The 17,574-nt window shown below is 37.1% G+C and overlaps 1 long non-coding RNA gene and 1 pseudogene across 1 annotated transcript; one reads left to right on the forward strand and one right to left on the reverse strand.

Annotated features, from left to right (window-relative positions):
* Positions 1-6,764: 6,764 nt before the first annotated feature.
* LOC110059834 (uncharacterized) lies at positions 6,765-11,718 on the reverse strand (annotated as a pseudogene).
* Positions 11,719-14,150: 2,432 nt separating this feature from the next.
* LOC149099623 (uncharacterized) lies at positions 14,151-17,483 on the forward strand. Its single transcript, XR_016203514.1, has 2 exons — positions 14,151-15,311; positions 16,049-17,483. It is a non-coding gene; the product is annotated as an uncharacterized LOC149099623 (long non-coding RNA).
* Positions 17,484-17,574: the final 91 nt, after the last annotated feature.

The raw sequence follows: 17,574 nt of genomic DNA on the forward strand, positions 1-17,574 counted from the left end.
AAGATTTGACTTAAGCTCAGACATTCCATCACTGATATAGTCACCCGATCACTCATTAAATACACAAACCGATGCTCAGCTTTGACTCAAACTCTACAATATTATGGACATTTATGATTATACTTGATTATGACAAAACAAATAACCGCCCCTTAAAAGTCTATCTATCATATAGCTTATTTGTCTATTTAATTTTAGCATCCTCTGGCTTTGTGCTCAAACCAACTGAAAGTGAATAGAAAATGACACTAAAGCATCTATTGTTTTGTTTCGTCCTATTCAGAGTCCGAATTAACATAAGTTTGGACACAAGGAGGCAGAACTCATATTATTGAGAGCACTTCTGACACACCGCGACCTCACACCTTTTTTGTTTATTGTCTTTTGAGATTCAATCGATTTTTTCAAAAGACGACTATAAATACCAGCTTGTGAGTTTTTCACATCACAGTGGTTAGAGATGGCTGAGGGAGCATATGATCCATACGATTTGGATAATGATGACTATGTTGAAAGTCAAACTCTAGGTCTTAGTGATTCTTTTGTGGAAATATTACAAGAGGACTTGAGTGAAGATGATTTTTCTGGTTTTACGAGTGAGGAGGCTTTCGTATACAGGAACAGACGTATGAATGAATTCCATACAGCAACAGATCCAGCAGTTCTGGAGGCAGACAAGGAGAATGTTAGCCCAGCCACAAAACAACGTCCTAAAAAACTGACAGGTGATCCATCCAGGTAAGAAACTGCATTTGACTCATACCTTGAGGGAAAGACAGCCTTATTTTGACAGATCCCCCATTCTAGGTCTGCCCTCTGTAAATTTTAAACTAATCATGAAACTGTTTCTCTGCAAAAGCTGTTAACAGAGTAAATGAAAATTGCTTATGTTTCAACAATGTTTAAAACACGAGGCGAATCATATGCGCCAACTTGTGTAGGTTCACCGCTGAACTTATATTTTTTGTTTTCTAAACTGTTTAGTTTGGGGAAAGTACATTCGCAGCTTTTCCATGGCAGCAGTATTACTACAGCGAATACCTTTGCTTGCTTTTGGATGCCAATGTTTTAAACTAATTCTGATTTTGAAATGATGATACTTGATAATATCTGACGGTTAGAGTATTTGGTAAAGTTACTCTTGGGTTGACAACATTCAGAGAATGTCCAACTTAATAATTAGCTAAAAAATCCGAAGAGATCAATGCAATAAGCTTTTTATTATTATTTTAATTAATTGCTACTTACACTGCTTACAATACAACATAATTAGATTACTTGCGCCACTTACAATTCTAGAACAGCAAGATCACAGCAGTTTACTCCTGTCAATAATGTAAATTTGGAATTGCGAATTACAGAAAATATGCATGGTATATATGTACCTTGTTTCTTTTCCTTTCATTTTTATTTTCGTTTTCAGGGGACTAGGGTCAAGCTGTCAAGAGATTACAAAAGAGGCAAAAGAGGCTCCCACTTTTTTAAAACAATTGTAGTCATATTTTTTTCCATTTCATAGATATATTTTAAATACAGTAAGAAATCATTTAGCTTTGGAGAGCATTTTTTCTGTCTACATAGCCAAATGTAATATTTAGCATTTAAGCCACAGAGGTTAATTTGGAGTTTATGTTTAGAGCTATCCAGCCTTAGACCCAGTGCTGTATCAGGCTCTAAGGGTATCTCTTTGGCAATGACTTGGCAAGACTATAGCCATACTTTAAAACTGGTCCAAAAATATTCAGTTTTTGGGCTAGCCCAAAATAAATGTGCAAGTTTCTCTGTTTCTCTTTCGCAGAAAGTGCATTTCTTGCTATCAATAAGACCAGTTTTTTTCAAGTCAATGCAATAAGGTGGTTAAGTTAGCTTGTCACGGGCACCCAACAACAAGTTTCAGTAGATATCTGTTAGGTGGAGTGTAGTTCGCCTTAGCCTTTTCATGTCGATTACAGAGTGCACTTGGGTTTTCAGCTAGAAAATCTCAACAGATCATATTTCTCTAGCTAATGTCAACATCACTTTAAACAGACCTCAGACATCACAAGTTACTAAAAAATGCCTTGATAAATTACAAAGCCAAAGATAAGCCAAGTCTTGCATTTAATGTCATTTAATGTTTACATTTAACACCAAACCTTGACCTCTTTCATAGAAGTTGGCATAACGTACTGGGTTCGTGGGAACAGACTGGAAAGCTAGAATAGAGCTATTCTTAAAATCACATAAGTCTTGAAAGTGTGAAATGAATTTCCATAGACTGCGGGCAGTCCCTCATTGATCTTGTGAGTGGGCATGGGTGAGCGAGCAGAAGTCAGCGAGTGCAAAGCGAGAGCGTACTTGCTGACTTCTGAGAAATTTAGACAAACTAATCTATTGTTCTTTGGGAATCATTAACCCAGTCTACAGTAGGTGTATGTTCTAAAACATTGGCTGCATTAAAAGTTTTGGTAACTAGATTACTTTAAATTATTTGAACTCTTTTCGTGTTGCCACAGCCAAAGCTAATAACAAATCTGTTATGCAATATTTGAAAGACGCATTGTTGTTAACCAATCGCGGATCTTGAATTTAAAAAGAAGCAATGTATCGATACAGTATTTGTCTCATTGTATGTCGGAGGTTCGGAATGCTTTGCAGGCTTGAGCAGTGTTCACACCATGGTTTTGCAAATGAAGCGCCCTGGGCCCATCAGCTTAAAAAAGTAGGGGTCTTGTATGATGTTTATGCATCCTTATGAATTGACTGTCCAGAGAAATAAGTTGTGCTGTTATCAATTTAGAATTACGCCACAAAAGTTTAAAATATATGCAAAGTTTAATCACCGTAATGGGCTCGAAGTAACTGCATGCCTATATCTTGTTAAATTACACAAGAAATTGTGCTATTGCGAAATAAAAGATTAAATTAGGTGGTTATATATAGTTAGGGGTTGGGATTTCACAACACTCGTGACTGTAGGGAAAGCACTAGCTACGCAAGGCAGACTATTAAACTGTAGTAGAGTTGACAATAGTACGACAATCATTAGAATTTTAGAACACTGGAATTTAGAGCGATAATAAAACGAAGATTGACTATACAGTTCTCTTTGATCAGAACAAACAGTGAACGCTGGGGTGAAAAGATTTTTCATCGGTACCAATCTATTTCGTTGCCATCTTGAATCTTTTGTATGCTTATTCAAGTTTATTGACAAGTGTCTTTGATTAGTCAATTTCCTTTTCTTGGATTAAAGTTAAGGGTTTCAATTTCTGGACTCCATTCACTACTTGGCATCGAATTAAGGTCCTCATTTTTTTTTTATCCAAGACACTTCATTCTCATGTCTTGGCATCTTTTAAGGAATTTGTGACTGACAAATAAAAAAGTCAAATTTTCAGCTCGGTAGCCTCCAGCAGGTCCAATCTAAAAATGTTATGCTTTTGTGAACAAGAGGGCTGATAGAATTTGCTTTATTTAGACAGTAGAGAAACAACATGAAACCTTTTATGTTAGCTTAAAATTAATACATTCCAATTCTTTTTGCCTGTTTCCTAGTTAGAAAAGAAATAAATGAAAGATCGCATTTGCACGAGGCCAGACAACAACAGACTGCAGAGGGAGACCTCTACTATCCAGGAAAACCAGTCCCTCTTGTGGATGTCATTGAGAACGCTTCTCTCAAGTAGACGACCACGAAAGATGAAGGATACTGGAGACATTCAACAGCATGGGAGACACCAGCATCCAGAATCTTTGCCTTTGGGGCTTGATTGTCGGAAAGGACACGAAATGTCTTGGCGCAGGTGGATGCCTTGGCATGAACAAACCAGGAAAAGACAGGAAGTGTACGTTCTTGTACGAGTATTTGGTACAAACCTCCGACCTTAAGAGGATACCAGTATGTGACTTAGTTAACCTTGAAAACTCACTTGCCTTGTTTTGTTAGTCACTACATTATTTTTTTATAAGGACATCTAATTTTGAAGCTGAGTAGTATTTAGGCTAGTTTTACTGTTAGACTAGTTTCACATTCCTTTTATTTTTACTTATATGACCCATGTTTAAAAAAAGAAATGAAAAAGATGACTCTTAACTGACTCTTAGTCTTGCTAAGAATTTTTAGTACGTTCTAAAAATTGAGCTTAATTTCAGCCTCAACGTTCTTGCAAAAAAAGGTTCTTACAGAGAAAACAGTACATACTTTTTTTAAGATCGCGATGGAATGGCTATGACCTTCAGATTTTTATTCTTTTAACCATAGAAACAAGTATAATCTTTTGTTAATATGTATGAGTTCATGAACCGACAGGTTTGCAGAGAGGGCTTTATATCTCTACAAGGAATAATGGAAAACCACGCAAAAACAAGGCGATCCCTGTGGACATACGAGGTCGGCATGACAACCGTCTGCATAAAATTAGGGAGGATTTAAGAAACCAGGTAATAGTGCACTACTCTACTCCATGAGCTCCCGTCCATTTACTGCTTTGACCTCGTGAATAATGATAAATTAATCACAAAGGAAAAAAAGAAGAATCCAGTCCCATTTGATTGAAAGATGCTGATAGCACAACAACAGGACACCAGGACAATCACAGTTCACCTACTAGTGTTGTGGGTTTAGTTAAAATGATTGTCAAGTCTGGTGAAGAGTGCCATTGTGCACACCACCCATGGACTAATTTATTACAATAACTAGAGCAAAATTGTTGAATACTTAAACTGCAATCTTGCGTGTCATCTAATGCTTGTCACTGTCTTCTAGGTTAGAGCTCACATCCAGCAATTTCCAAGGCAGATGTCACACTATTCCTGGACGAAGAACCCTGACAGGAAATACCTCGAAAAGGGCCTATCTGTAAACAGAATGTACCACAAGTACATAAAGAAAGAGCAAAAAAAAGAAAGAAAAAAAAATGGAAAAAATTTAAGATTTGAACGGACACCCTAAAGCAAAAGTCATCACATGCACGTGCCTTAATCACTTGCACCATGTAACAAGTACTAATATTACATGAGAAATTTAAATGCTTTCCTTTTGTTTCGCTTCATTGCACACCATTGAATGATTCTTCAATATTTTGGCTTCGATTTTCTCAAAAACGAAAAGCAAATTGGCGAAAAAACAGCAAGGCATTATTAAGTAAGTAAATTGAAGGCCATATACAAAACATTGAGCACTTTTGCCGAAAATTTATTTTGAACTAATTAGTCACTTAGGAGGGTTTTCCACTAGCATCTTCAATTGCTGCAATGTTGTACAGAAATTATTGGAGAATTATAAAATTTCTGAACGCTGAAAATTGAAAATTTCTGAATGCTGAACATTACCATCAGTTACTGAGCTAACCCATGCCTGATGAGGTTGGTTTACTTTTGATTTTGTCATCATTTATGGAGATTTCTATGTTTACACAATTAAATATTTCACTTCAGTAAAGTTAAAACAAAACCAAGGTAAACATATCTCATGAAAACACGGGCTGACATGCAGCAACAACAACCAGGCATCAACAGTGCTTGCCTCGTTTCAACAATCAATTAATACCTGGAGATAAATCCCACCCATTTATTTTGGGGCAATTTTATTGGTTACTTTAAGTCACGTGGTGAAAACTCACACGACAGTTATCACGCAATAACCCGCGCCTGCATCGATATTTGTCCTCCAATTGCTTCCGTCGAAGAGAAACACAGTCAACACAAGTGCTTCAAATTTTCCTTCCTTTTATTTTGTATGGAAGGAAACCAAACTCGCTTTGTTGAGTGTAGTGATAGTGACATTAAGGTTACCAAATACCTTCAGGGGTGTCTTGCGTCCAAGCGATGTAGCACATCCAGTTTAAGCTGTAGATACCTAAATGCCTATATCAAATTAAAGCTTATAGAGCTGGCTATCAAACCTCACAAAAATTTTGAAATAACACAAACTTCCGGTTTTTCACGGCCACTAAATGTGAGCGTCCTAATCACCTTTTGGTAGCTACAAGTCAAAGCGAATTTTGTTTTTCGCCAATTTATTTTTTCCTCAGTTTCAGAGCAAAAAGCGCTAAAAAAGCGTGTCTGCATTTTGCCATATTCAATTGCAGTGAAAAGTTACCGAACATTTTCAAAATAGCATTTAAAAAATGTGAGGTGATCATACAAAAATTGCTCTCGGAGAAAAATATTTCGAAACAAACAATTCGCTGACACATTTTTGTTTTTTATATGTTAATCTAGCTGCTGTCTAAATTTGAAGGCAATCAAACAAATCGCCTGAGTTGTAACTCTTTAAAGTGTCTGCTTCAAGTGAAAAAATTTATTTGAGTAAACAGCGCTAAGAAAAATCTCTTGCTTCGCAAACAGACTCTGCCCACAAACACCTTCAACTGGGTTCTCAGATCACTGAGCCAATCAGCACTTGGAAAATTTACTATCTTTAACTTGCGGTGAAATTTACGTGTTAATCTTCAAAAAACCCTTGTGTTTCACAATGTGCTCAAGGCAGAGAGAGAATTTTTCTGTAGCTCGGTTTTTCTTGAAGCTGGTCTGGCAAAATGGGGAAGACGAAAAAGGATAAGAGTGCTAGGGTGGCTGGGTGACGAGAACAAACTGAACAAAAGAAAGTGTAGTGGAGCAAATGTGCATGGATAATATTCCAATGGATCTCCATGAGTTGGACTATTCATCGGTATTGGACTCAACAAGAGTCACTGTAAACACCGCTGTTATCACTGTCGAGTTCCCAAATTTTTACAGTACCTTTCTCTTCTCTTGACTCGATCTTTTTGCCCTCTTGATATGATAGCTATAGCTTCATCCATGAGGCCAACTTTCGCTTCTGAACTCACTGATGTGTTTTCACTCATTCTTCGCTTTTTCGTGGTCCATGTTTACTTACAACTTAATAGAATTACAGCTAATATGAAAAATGCTTGGATTAACAATGCTGATTAACTGAGTAGCCAGCCAATTCGCAGTCTCCATATAGGTAATATTCCTGCAAAATTAGTCTCGGTTGATTGCATACACGTTGTAGGGCTCTCAATCAAGAGGGAACTTTTACTTCCAGCCATAACGTAAAATCTCCATTTCTCCGCCAACATTAAGTTTTTTTCAATTTTGTTTCCAAAAATTAGAGATTACTCTAAGACCATTACTTTGAATCAAAAATCCAAATTTGAAGAAAATTGCCGATCTGAAGGTATACTTTAACCTTAAATAGCTGGTCGCATATGCTGTTCCGGAAAGTATATCAAGTTTTGGAGTTTTTGATCTAAGGGGTGTTACAAGAGTTAATTTCACATGACAGCTGTCAAGTTTTGGTCCAATCACAGTGGAAATAGAGTTGGTTAAACCAATCAAACGTACTTGCTTGCTTACATCAATCACACGCATTCGCCATCAGATCACCACTGGCTTTTTTTATCATGTTTACGAGTGGTTTAATTGCAATATGAAAATTAATGGGAGGGTTATAAAATAAATAAGCCCCTTTCTGGCTTGCTGGTATGTCGGCTGATAATGTCTTCGGCTGAGAAATTGTCCTCAAAATTTCAAATTTGCTCTAGAAGCTTCACTTCTCGGACAAATATTCATTTTTCGGATAATCTCTTAGGCATGGACATTATAAGCTGACATACCAAGGACCATCATGCACTAGCACAGTTTGTCGAGACATTTAATAATCATGGACTCCCTACTGAGCATGGCTGTTCTCCACGCCATTTAGGGATTTCTGGTATTCTGCAACATCATTCTTCCAATTACTCTGCTTTAAGAGGTATTATGGATGATAGCCTGCCAGATGATTTAGCCATGTATGGGAATAACCCAGATGCACCACTACCTCAGGGGAATGAATTATCAGGAGTAGAGGTAGCTCCAATTTCACAAAATTTTCCAGAACACGTCATTATGGTGCTACAAGAATCATTCATCCAGCAGAGGGGGATGGAAACCAAGGAATTAATGTTTATTTTCAAGTCAGGCAATTCTTAGTGCTTTATTTCAGTTGTACAATTAAAACGCCATGGGCAAGAAGGTCCCCAAGATTTTTTGGCCATTTTTGAAAGTGCTCAAAAACAGCTGAATTCTGGCATGTAAGCTTTGTTTCACCTGAGAAACATACCTCTGAAATTTTTTTCACTGGGTAGCTCTTTGTTTTTGAGAAATAATGTATGCAAAAAAGGCACTTTTTCAAGCGGCATCGTTTTTTCAAACACGAAACAAAAGACCCCTTTGTTTTGCTGGACAATGAAAGTAACTAAGTGTCACATTACCCACTAGTTGTTCGAGCTGATACAAGTATTGTATTCATAAAGAAAACACCTTTTTAGTCATGTTGCTTTATTAGCACAAGCAAATATAAAGGCACTGTGCGGGCTGAGTGTGTATCAAGTGTGACACTGCATCAGACCCCTTTTTTTCCTGTTAATTTCTCCTCTTCTTTTTGTGCCAAAACATTCAAATAGCACGTAATGTTGATACTGCTAGTGCTAAAATAAACTCTTTAAATTCACATGGAGATCCATCTTCTATTAATAAAGTTCTGTGAATCGGAATGTACGTATCAGAAGATTTGCTCATTTATTGATGCCACTGTCGATAAACTTTTCAAGGTCTTTTTTTAAAGTGAAGTTTGAGCGTTTGAGCATGAGTGTTTTCAAAAAGCGAATTCAATGAACTGAAAATCAGCGACTGCTAGTTGTTTGAGCTGATACAAGTAATTTATTCATGAAATTAATGCCATTTAATCATGTTGCCTCCTTAGCACAAGTGGGACCTTGAAAAGTTAATTGATGCTGTCATTGATAAACTTTTCAAGGTCTTTTTTGAAAGTGAAATTTGAGCATTTGAGCGTGTAGCGTTTTCAAAAAGCAAATTCAATGACCTGAAATCAGCAACCGCTAGTTGTTCGAGTTGAGATAATTAATATCATTTTACAAAATTGATGCGCAATGTTCATGTCCTCCTTAGCACAAGCAATTAAGGGGCCTCAAATAACCAAGCACTTTGTCCTGAGGCCGGTTCAACACAACCTCAGTCCTTTTTTTCCTGTTAATGTCTCCTCTTATTTTTGAAACCAAAACAGTAAAATAGTCCTTACTATTGATGCTGCTAAAACATACCGTTTAAGTTTGCATCAAAATCCATCTTCGATTAATAAAGTTCTGGAGATTTCTAGACTGATTTCAAATGCCATCATGTGTCCATAAACTTCAATTTTTTTTAAGTTTGAGCATTTAAGCGTGTAGTGTTTTTAAAAAGCAAAATCTACAACTTGAAAAGGGCAGTGAGCCTTACACTAAACAACTAAAACTCAGACAACATGTAATTGACAATAGTCTGGAATAGTCGTTGAATCAAATCTAATAAATGCGATTTGCTTTTCTTTCTGTTTCCTTCTTTTCCCCTTTTCTTTATGTCATGAGCTTCCCTTTTGATTAGTATTTGTGCATCCAATTTTAAAAGTATTTGCTCCAGGCAAAAAGATTTTGAAGTTCTTGCAACCAGGTTGTTAAAGGGAACAAAAATACAAACAGCTGCCATGAAGTATGGCTTAGAACATGAGGATGAAGTTGCACAGTTTTATCTTCAAAATTTTGGTCGGTCTGTTTTTAAAGTTGGTTTTGTGATTAACCCAAGACTCCCTCATCTTGGTTGTAGTCTGGACAGGAGGGTACATGACCCTTCAGAGAGTTCACCTTGGGGTCTGTTTGAAATTAAATGCTCTATGGCAGAAGAGCTCAAAGATATAAAATACTTGAAAAAAAAATCCCACTACTGGAGTTTACTCCCTAAAAAAGAGCTATCAGTATTATTTTCAGGTCATGGGCTGTGTAGGGCTCACTGGTGAGGGGTGGTCTGACTTTTTTGTTCAGTGCAAGAAGGAATTTCATTATGAACGGATATATTATGGTGCTGAGTTTTTCCCAGATATGATGGAAAAACTTAATTTATTTTATTTCTGTCATTACCTGCCTACATCAGTGGCTTCAAAATGGTGAATCCTACAGCAGTCAAAATACAATGGGTGGTTGCTAGTTGTTACCACATGTTAGTTTCACATCAGACTTACAGTTGTGAAAAAATGTTATCTTCGATTAAGAATTACAAAGGGCTTGTACAACTGAAAATGGACTTGATGAGTTACATGAAACAAAATTGTTCGACAGCCTTGATGTACCTTTGTTTAAGGCTAAAGTACTTTTTAGTATACTGTAATATTTGTTGCAAAATGCCACATACAGCTTTTAACATTTTGAACAATGTTAAGAAACGCTGGATCCATAATCATTCAAAGAGTTTGACGTTTGTCATAAAGTAAATACAGTTACTATAGAAAGCACATGTCATAGTAAAAGGATAAATTAAAAATACAGCATTGTTGTCCACAGGCTAACCATGAAATTAAGTGTAACATTTTAGAAAACAATTTTTGCAACCAAGATAAAACAAGGAGCATGGTAAAGTACATTTTCTTGCTCAAGATTTTTCGTAAAATAGAGGACCATAAAAATTGGTTATGAGGCATGGCACTGTCCACAATTGATTGATACTTCCAGCCATTGAAAGTGGACCAATTTTGTCAAAAACTGAAATTCTTTAACGCGTCGTATAGCTTGTTCAACATGAACTCTCAGATTATGTATTTGCTTGCTCTTTGCTAGGTCCTTTTTAGAGAACTGACCCTTACTGCTTAGAAACGAAGGTATAGCTAACTCACACCCAATGGGGGTCAAAAGGTCCTGGATGGTAAACCCTTTATCAGCAAGGATCTGATCCCCAGGTTCCAACAAATCCAATAAACCAGACCTTTTCACAAGTTCCTTATCTGAGATGGAACCTGCAAAAAGACCACTGACATGGATGACCTCACCACTTGGGGAGATAACAATGTTCCCTTTGTATGTAGTGTGGCTTTTGTAGGACGAGTATAACTCACTGTTGAGGACTAAACTTGATGGTGCCTCTGTTTTGATTTCTGAAGCATCAATGATTCCTCGACACCCTGGGTAGATCTGTTTAAAACACTCTGGCATGTGTTTCTGGATTTTTTCCCTTGTGGGCCAAATTGGCATGGTACCAAACACAAAATACAAGAAATTTGACCAAGAAAGAATTACACGACTCACTGTTGAAATAGAAATATTAAATTTGTCAGCCAGTTATTGGTTAAATGAACCTAACCGTAATTTACGTAAAAAGAGATAGAACTGTTCAAACAAATTCAATTTGCAACTTCTAATAGCATCTCTTAATTGATCAACTTCTTCTGCTCCCTTGTTTCTTAAATGTTGCATTTGTGACCAATAGAACATCTTTTCAGCAGTTGGTTGAAGGACTTGAAATGTGGCATAGAGGACTTGATAGGAAGGAAATCCCGTGTAAAACTTTGTAATCTCATCTGGTCTTGTGTGCAACTGTACATACAATGGATGTGCATTATGCAGAGAAATCTTATTTTCAAATTCATATACTCTTTCTTGTGCTGCCGAAAGCATGTCCTCAATGGAGGGCATTGGACCATGTGTAGTGCAAATGTAATCATGTTTGTTAATTGTTGGTGCTGGCTCAACATGAGAGGTGCTGTCACAGCACCCAGTGGCAGAATCTTCCGGGAAATGAGTTGGTACAGTTGTTACTTCCACCTCACCAGCATCTTTTGGAACTTAAAGAAAAATATTAAAATAAATTAACCCTCCATAAACCTTAATGTCTGTCTGCCCTTCAAGCTAAATCTCTTTTCAGAGATCCTGTTATAAGCTACATATTTCTTGAATAATAATTTTTTTAAATAAGTATTTATTATTGCTCAGTGACCTATGAAACTCACTGGTCACCTACCTGAGACTATAGATTCTTTAGTCCTGATGGATGACAATTTTTCTTTTGATGTGCAATGGATTCTTGCTTTCCTTTTTTTTGGAGAAGGCATTGTCCAGCGAAATACAGAAGGAACTGCACCTTTCCTCAATACGCATTTCCCTGAGAAGGTCGTTTGAAAGTCTGATGGTTTAAAATGTTCCAAGCAAACCTTGGTGCTTCTCAGAATCTGAAGGGCTATTGTAACGTTTTATTACTACAGGCAATAAAGAGTACATCAGCTACGTAGTAAAATAGCAGCTCGGCTCTACACATAATTCTAGTCAATCAAATTAAATGTAATTTTTGTAAACCTGAACAAATTGATTACAGATAAAGCTTGCTTATCATATCTTGACGTCGTAAAACACAATCACTAACCTGGAAGTTTTTGCCAACATCTCAACGAATTCTGACAATCCAACTTTTCTTCGTATATTTGTTGACTGGAAAGCGATGGAAGGTAATTCCTAACTGCCCTTTTGATCTGTTATTTGAGCACAAGGGCACACTACAATGATCTTTATTTGGCATGATTAGCTGCAAACTCACAGAGTTACCACGCATCACCTCGATTTCATGCCTAAAGTACATACGTCATATCCAATATGGCCGCCATGTGACAAGGGTGAATGACACTAAATCGTATGCTAAAGTCACAAAAGATAACTGGACATTTAGACGTCAAAAGGCAATTGAGACCAGAGATAAACTTGTAAATAGTTACTCTAGATTTTTACCACCCAACTCTCTGAAGTTCCTCCGTAGCCTAGACGACAGTCCTAGGAGTATCGATCCTGCTAAATTTTATATTATTCCTAAGATTCATAAGTCACCTATAGCTGGGAGGCCTATCGTGGCCTCTCACTCTTATATCACCAGGCCCATTAGTATTCTTGTTGACGAATTAGTCAAACCTAACATTACTATGCCTATGGTGCTACGTAACTTGGGTGAACTGATCCAATGTTTAGAGAAAGTTGAGCTACCCACAAATTGCTTTCTTGTTATGGTGGATGTGTCATCACTCTATCCTAACATTGACACAAAGAAAGCAATTATTGCTCTTGACCTCTTGCTTAGAGAGAGCAAGGTAGCACAAACACCTCTCTTGGTTCAGTTAACTCGTGTAATCTTTGAGAATAATTTCCTTAAATCTGAATTTAGAAGCGATATATACCATCAAACGTTTGGTATCGCCATGGGTACTCCCTTCATGGTTACAGCTGCAAACGCTTTTATGTATTATCACGAGAGGGATACTATTGAATTGTATTCTTGAAATTTAACCCTCTACAAGCATTTTATCGATGATATTTTTGTCATCTGGGAAGGCCCTTGGTAGACCCTCCTTGAATTTCTCAGTGCCATTAATACTAAGGATGAACGCATTAAGATAGCTTACGAAATTAGCGATTCTAAGATTTCCTTTCTAGACTTGCTACTTTTCAAAGATTCTGTCAGAAACAAACTGCAATACTCTACTTTTCAGAAACCGCTTAACAAGTATTTATATATACCATATGAGTCATTTAACCCTGCTAGCAACGAAAAAGCTTTTATCAAAGGCGAGCTCATGCGTTATGCCAGAAATAGCTTGACTTTTTGCTCATACAATGAGACACGTCAACTATTCTGGAAGTGCTTACGCCTTTGGGGTTATCCAGCTAGGTTTTTATTACCCGTTTTCAGGGAGGTAAACTATAGTAACAGGAGTAAATGGTTCTCTAAGCCTGGTCAGTTATCTCGACATAGGACAGTGGTGTTTAAATCCACGTTTAACTGCAGTCATGTTGGAATCAAAAAAGTTATCCTTAAGCATTTACCGAACCTTAGTTCTATTGTTAGTTATAAATCTACCAATACGTTAGCACATCTATGTAAGTAAACATTTTTTGGGGCTCATGGATTTAACATTAAATCCGTGAGCCCCAAAATTAAACATTGCACATTTGCAGGATTCTAGTCATATCCTGGACACAATTCTGTAGGTGTTTTTTGCTGTTCAAACCCTTGTTGGAACGTGATTTGTACTCTAAATAATAGGTATAAAATAAGTTCCTTATGTATCTTGTTCAAACTCCCTGATGAAGTCTGTATGATCAGACGAAACTGGTCGGAGAAAATAAAACAAGTTGACAAGATCTGTTGCTGAAATGCTGCTCACTAGTATTACTTAAAAAATTAAAAAATTGTCTACGGTGTATGCATATCTGAGAGAAACCGCATTACAACACAGGCACGCTTTATTTGTGTTGTTCAGAAATGGGCTATACCGCTGGCTAACTGACACGGAAGGCTCGTTAATTTACCTGTCGGCAAGCTTCAAGTTATTGTCAAGTTTGCTCCGATGACAGGGCTGAGTATCTTCGGAATTATTGAGCTCAGATGAATGAATAGGACTTGTGACTTTTGGGCGGCGATTCAGTGGATGTATTTCAAAAGAATTCAACAATGCGGCTTAATTATTGTCCCTTAAGTGCGTATCCTTTTGTTCTTTGAAGCGTGGTGATTGCGAAAAAAATGTCACCTCGTGTTTTCATCTCTTTCCACCGAAAAACGTTTCGCTCATAAGCGGCAAAGGTAATATCGGTTTATTATTGATATGCATTTTACAAGCTTGAAAATGAGCGTTTAAACGAAATTTTTGGTTCCGTATTACCGGAGAACCGCTTTGTTTTGCAAATTACAAAGCAATTTGTCGCCGGCAGTGAGAACCGCGGCGGCATGTCTTCGGTCACGTCTGAATGAATTTGCTCTCGTTTGCGAGATGGAAGTCGATTAAAAAATTATTTGAAGTGATTTGTTACCAACCGATCGCTAAGCTTTTCGTTGGATTAGTTTATTTAAGGTTAACAATCAGATACTATTAAACTACAAAGAAATACATAAGAGTTTGTTTGAATTTCATTGACCGTGCGCTTGTCAAAACAACAGACGATATATATTGTTATGCAAATACACGCCATTACGCGGGCTTATAAATAACTGAGTCATACGCGTGGCTACTCACTTATTCTCATCACTGTAAACACACTTGATCGTCACGTTAACTAATTTATTAGCTGTGAGCCGTGATACATGGAGTTTGCCGTTGGTGCTTCTGTTGAAGCTGTCGATCAGCTCGGTATTTGGGTCAAAGCCAAAGTTATTTCAGCATCCGAAAATTCAGTTGTTGTGACTTTTCCTCCATGGAGATCGGAGTGGGACCGCGAGATAAGTGACCTTTCCGAAATCAGAAAGGACACGATCGAAGAAACGCTGATCCCGCGCCGTCTTGCACAAAAAAAGGTAAGAAGTTATTCAATGTTAATTTTGAGTTTTTTCATTTCCTTTTCCTTTTTGACGCTTATAAGTATCTCACGCAAGTTACTTTTTGCCATCAAAACCCGAATCTCAAGAAATTGTTCCACGGGGACGTTGTTTACTTGAATGGCAAAGCAGCAAATGTTCTCCAGTCAGATCCTATCAGGAAATCGGTGAGTTTCAACTCTCTGTAGCAGCAGATTTATTGTTTACATAACTTTACATCGAGTGTCAGTGGTCATGATCATACTACTAATTCTCCTTACCAGTCTCTATACAACTCTTATACTGAAAAGTAGTTTGGAGTGTTCGTAACCGATTTAAGGCAAACATTTGAAGCATTGATGTTTACAAGTGTCCCCATTTAGTGGTTGTATTGCTGCTTTCATCTTGTCATCTAATGATACTGCTAGAAAAGTTAACCCTCATCACTTACTTCTTGGCTTGTGTCTGACATTTTGCAGACTGCAAACTAAGAGAATTTATCATGTTACCATTACCATTATTGAAAGCGTACCGTAAACAGGCTAAATGAAGTGTTATTCAGGCTAACCAGAGTGAATAGTAGGCTAACTGAAGTGCATAGTAAGTTTAACCAGAGTGAAAAGTCTGCAGTCTGCATTCTGAAAATGTCAGACACTGTTTTTTGGCTAAGAAAAAATTAAAATAACCACAATACACTAATTGGCTTCAGAAGATGTTTTTTCTTTTGAGTGCCTTACTTTGCATAAAGTTTCTCAGGGCAAAGTACATTTAATTCATTATCTTTTGGAATCCTTTAACTTCTCTCATCTCTTAAATTGATTGTAATTCAAGGAATTTTTCTAGGTCTACATGTTTACTGTGTGGCCATCCAATTTTTGTGCCTGTAGTCTGAAGCCTGAAATTAATACCAAGCTTTTTATTTAAGGTAACTTTGCAACTGGTTGACAGCAAAGAAAGACAGACTGTCAAAGTTTGGGAGGTGGAAGAAGCCATTGCTCAGGAACAAGTTGAGCAGACAAGGAAGAGGCAGAGAAGAACGGTGATTACAGATCAAGGGTTGACATCAAGTTCTGAAGTTGCAGTCACCGAGATTCCATATCAGGATCAGGTTACCATGGCAGTACCTAGTAGCAGCAGTTTACACTTTTATTTCTTTATTGGGTCAAATGGCACCATTTTGAGGATTGGATCCTTGTATTCTCTTGATTTTTGTAAGGGTTCAGTTTTTATTTGTACATCCATTTCAAGAAATAAGGATCTTTTTAAGTTTAAGTTTTTGCTGTGTTCCGTAGTGGACAAAAAAGTTGAAAGTATTGATAGGGGTGTATCTTGTACAGTGAACAATGTAGCGCATGTTTCGTGTCAATCTGATGTCATTATTGGGTCAAAGGGAAAGGGTTTGGTTGACAAAGTTATTTGCGAGGGCTGGGACAGGGTTTTGTTTTGTCAAGTTAAAAATGCTGCAAATTTTTCTTACCTGTTGGACCTCAGAAAGAGTTGCTTGGCCAATCAAATACGTCAAGGTGTCTACTCGGGTATTTCACGCACTGCCACTCGTCCTGCGCAGCCTATTCACCTTGGCATATTTGATCCAATGCATGACTCTAAGATCTTGGGTCTAACAGGTGAGAACCATTTCCAAGTTTCATATTCAGGGAGGGATCTTGCAAAGTTAGATTCATTTTTGGGGGCTAATTGGGATGTTAAAATCCTGGAACCAGGAAATCCCTGTTCCCACTTTAAGTATGTTTGCAGAGTAAAATTTTTTGTTCACAGGCCCTCAATGAGCTTACGTTTAAATTTTGTTTATTCAGAGTCTAATTACCCATTTACAGTTGCTTATCGGAGTACTTGTAGTTATTAGAGCTAAGCTTTGTTTAACAATATAAGATACAGTGGAATCCCCTTATTGAACACTTGAGTTTTTGGAGCTTCTGATAAATCAAAGCAAAAGCAGTTCCCTTTCACACAGTCAGACACCGCAACATTACCACCAATTTCTCAAATTTACACCCAATATATTCCCCTATGAGGCTAAAAATATCTGGATTCCACTGTAAGTTTGTAATGTATCTTCTGAATTCCACTGTAAGTTTTTTTGACTTAATCTAGACTGAGAAGACTAGAAGCTTTTGTCATTTCAAAATAATATTATATCATAAAGGGATTCAGTTTAGGTTTTCAGTTTCAATCAACCTGTGATGGTCTGTTCAGGACTGTAGAGTTTTGGAATGTTTTGATGTCAAAAGTAATTTATTTATTTATGGTTACTAAGATGCTTGTTCTGAAAGCATTCAGTTATTATAGCAGTCACTTCTGTATAACTGACAGAATAAATTAAAGGTGGTTTGTGTACAATGGACTGTGTACTTTCGAGTAATTCCAGTTTAGCTATATGCTTGCCTTAAAAAATCTGGCTTTTGAGACTTTTGTTGGAATTTCCAGTGACCT

This window comes from Orbicella faveolata, unplaced genomic scaffold (assembly GCF_042242905.1).
Source record: "Orbicella faveolata isolate gen_17 unplaced genomic scaffold, um_ofav_v1 contig_46, whole genome shotgun sequence".
Taxonomy (NCBI): Eukaryota; Metazoa; Cnidaria; class Anthozoa; order Scleractinia; family Merulinidae; genus Orbicella; species Orbicella faveolata.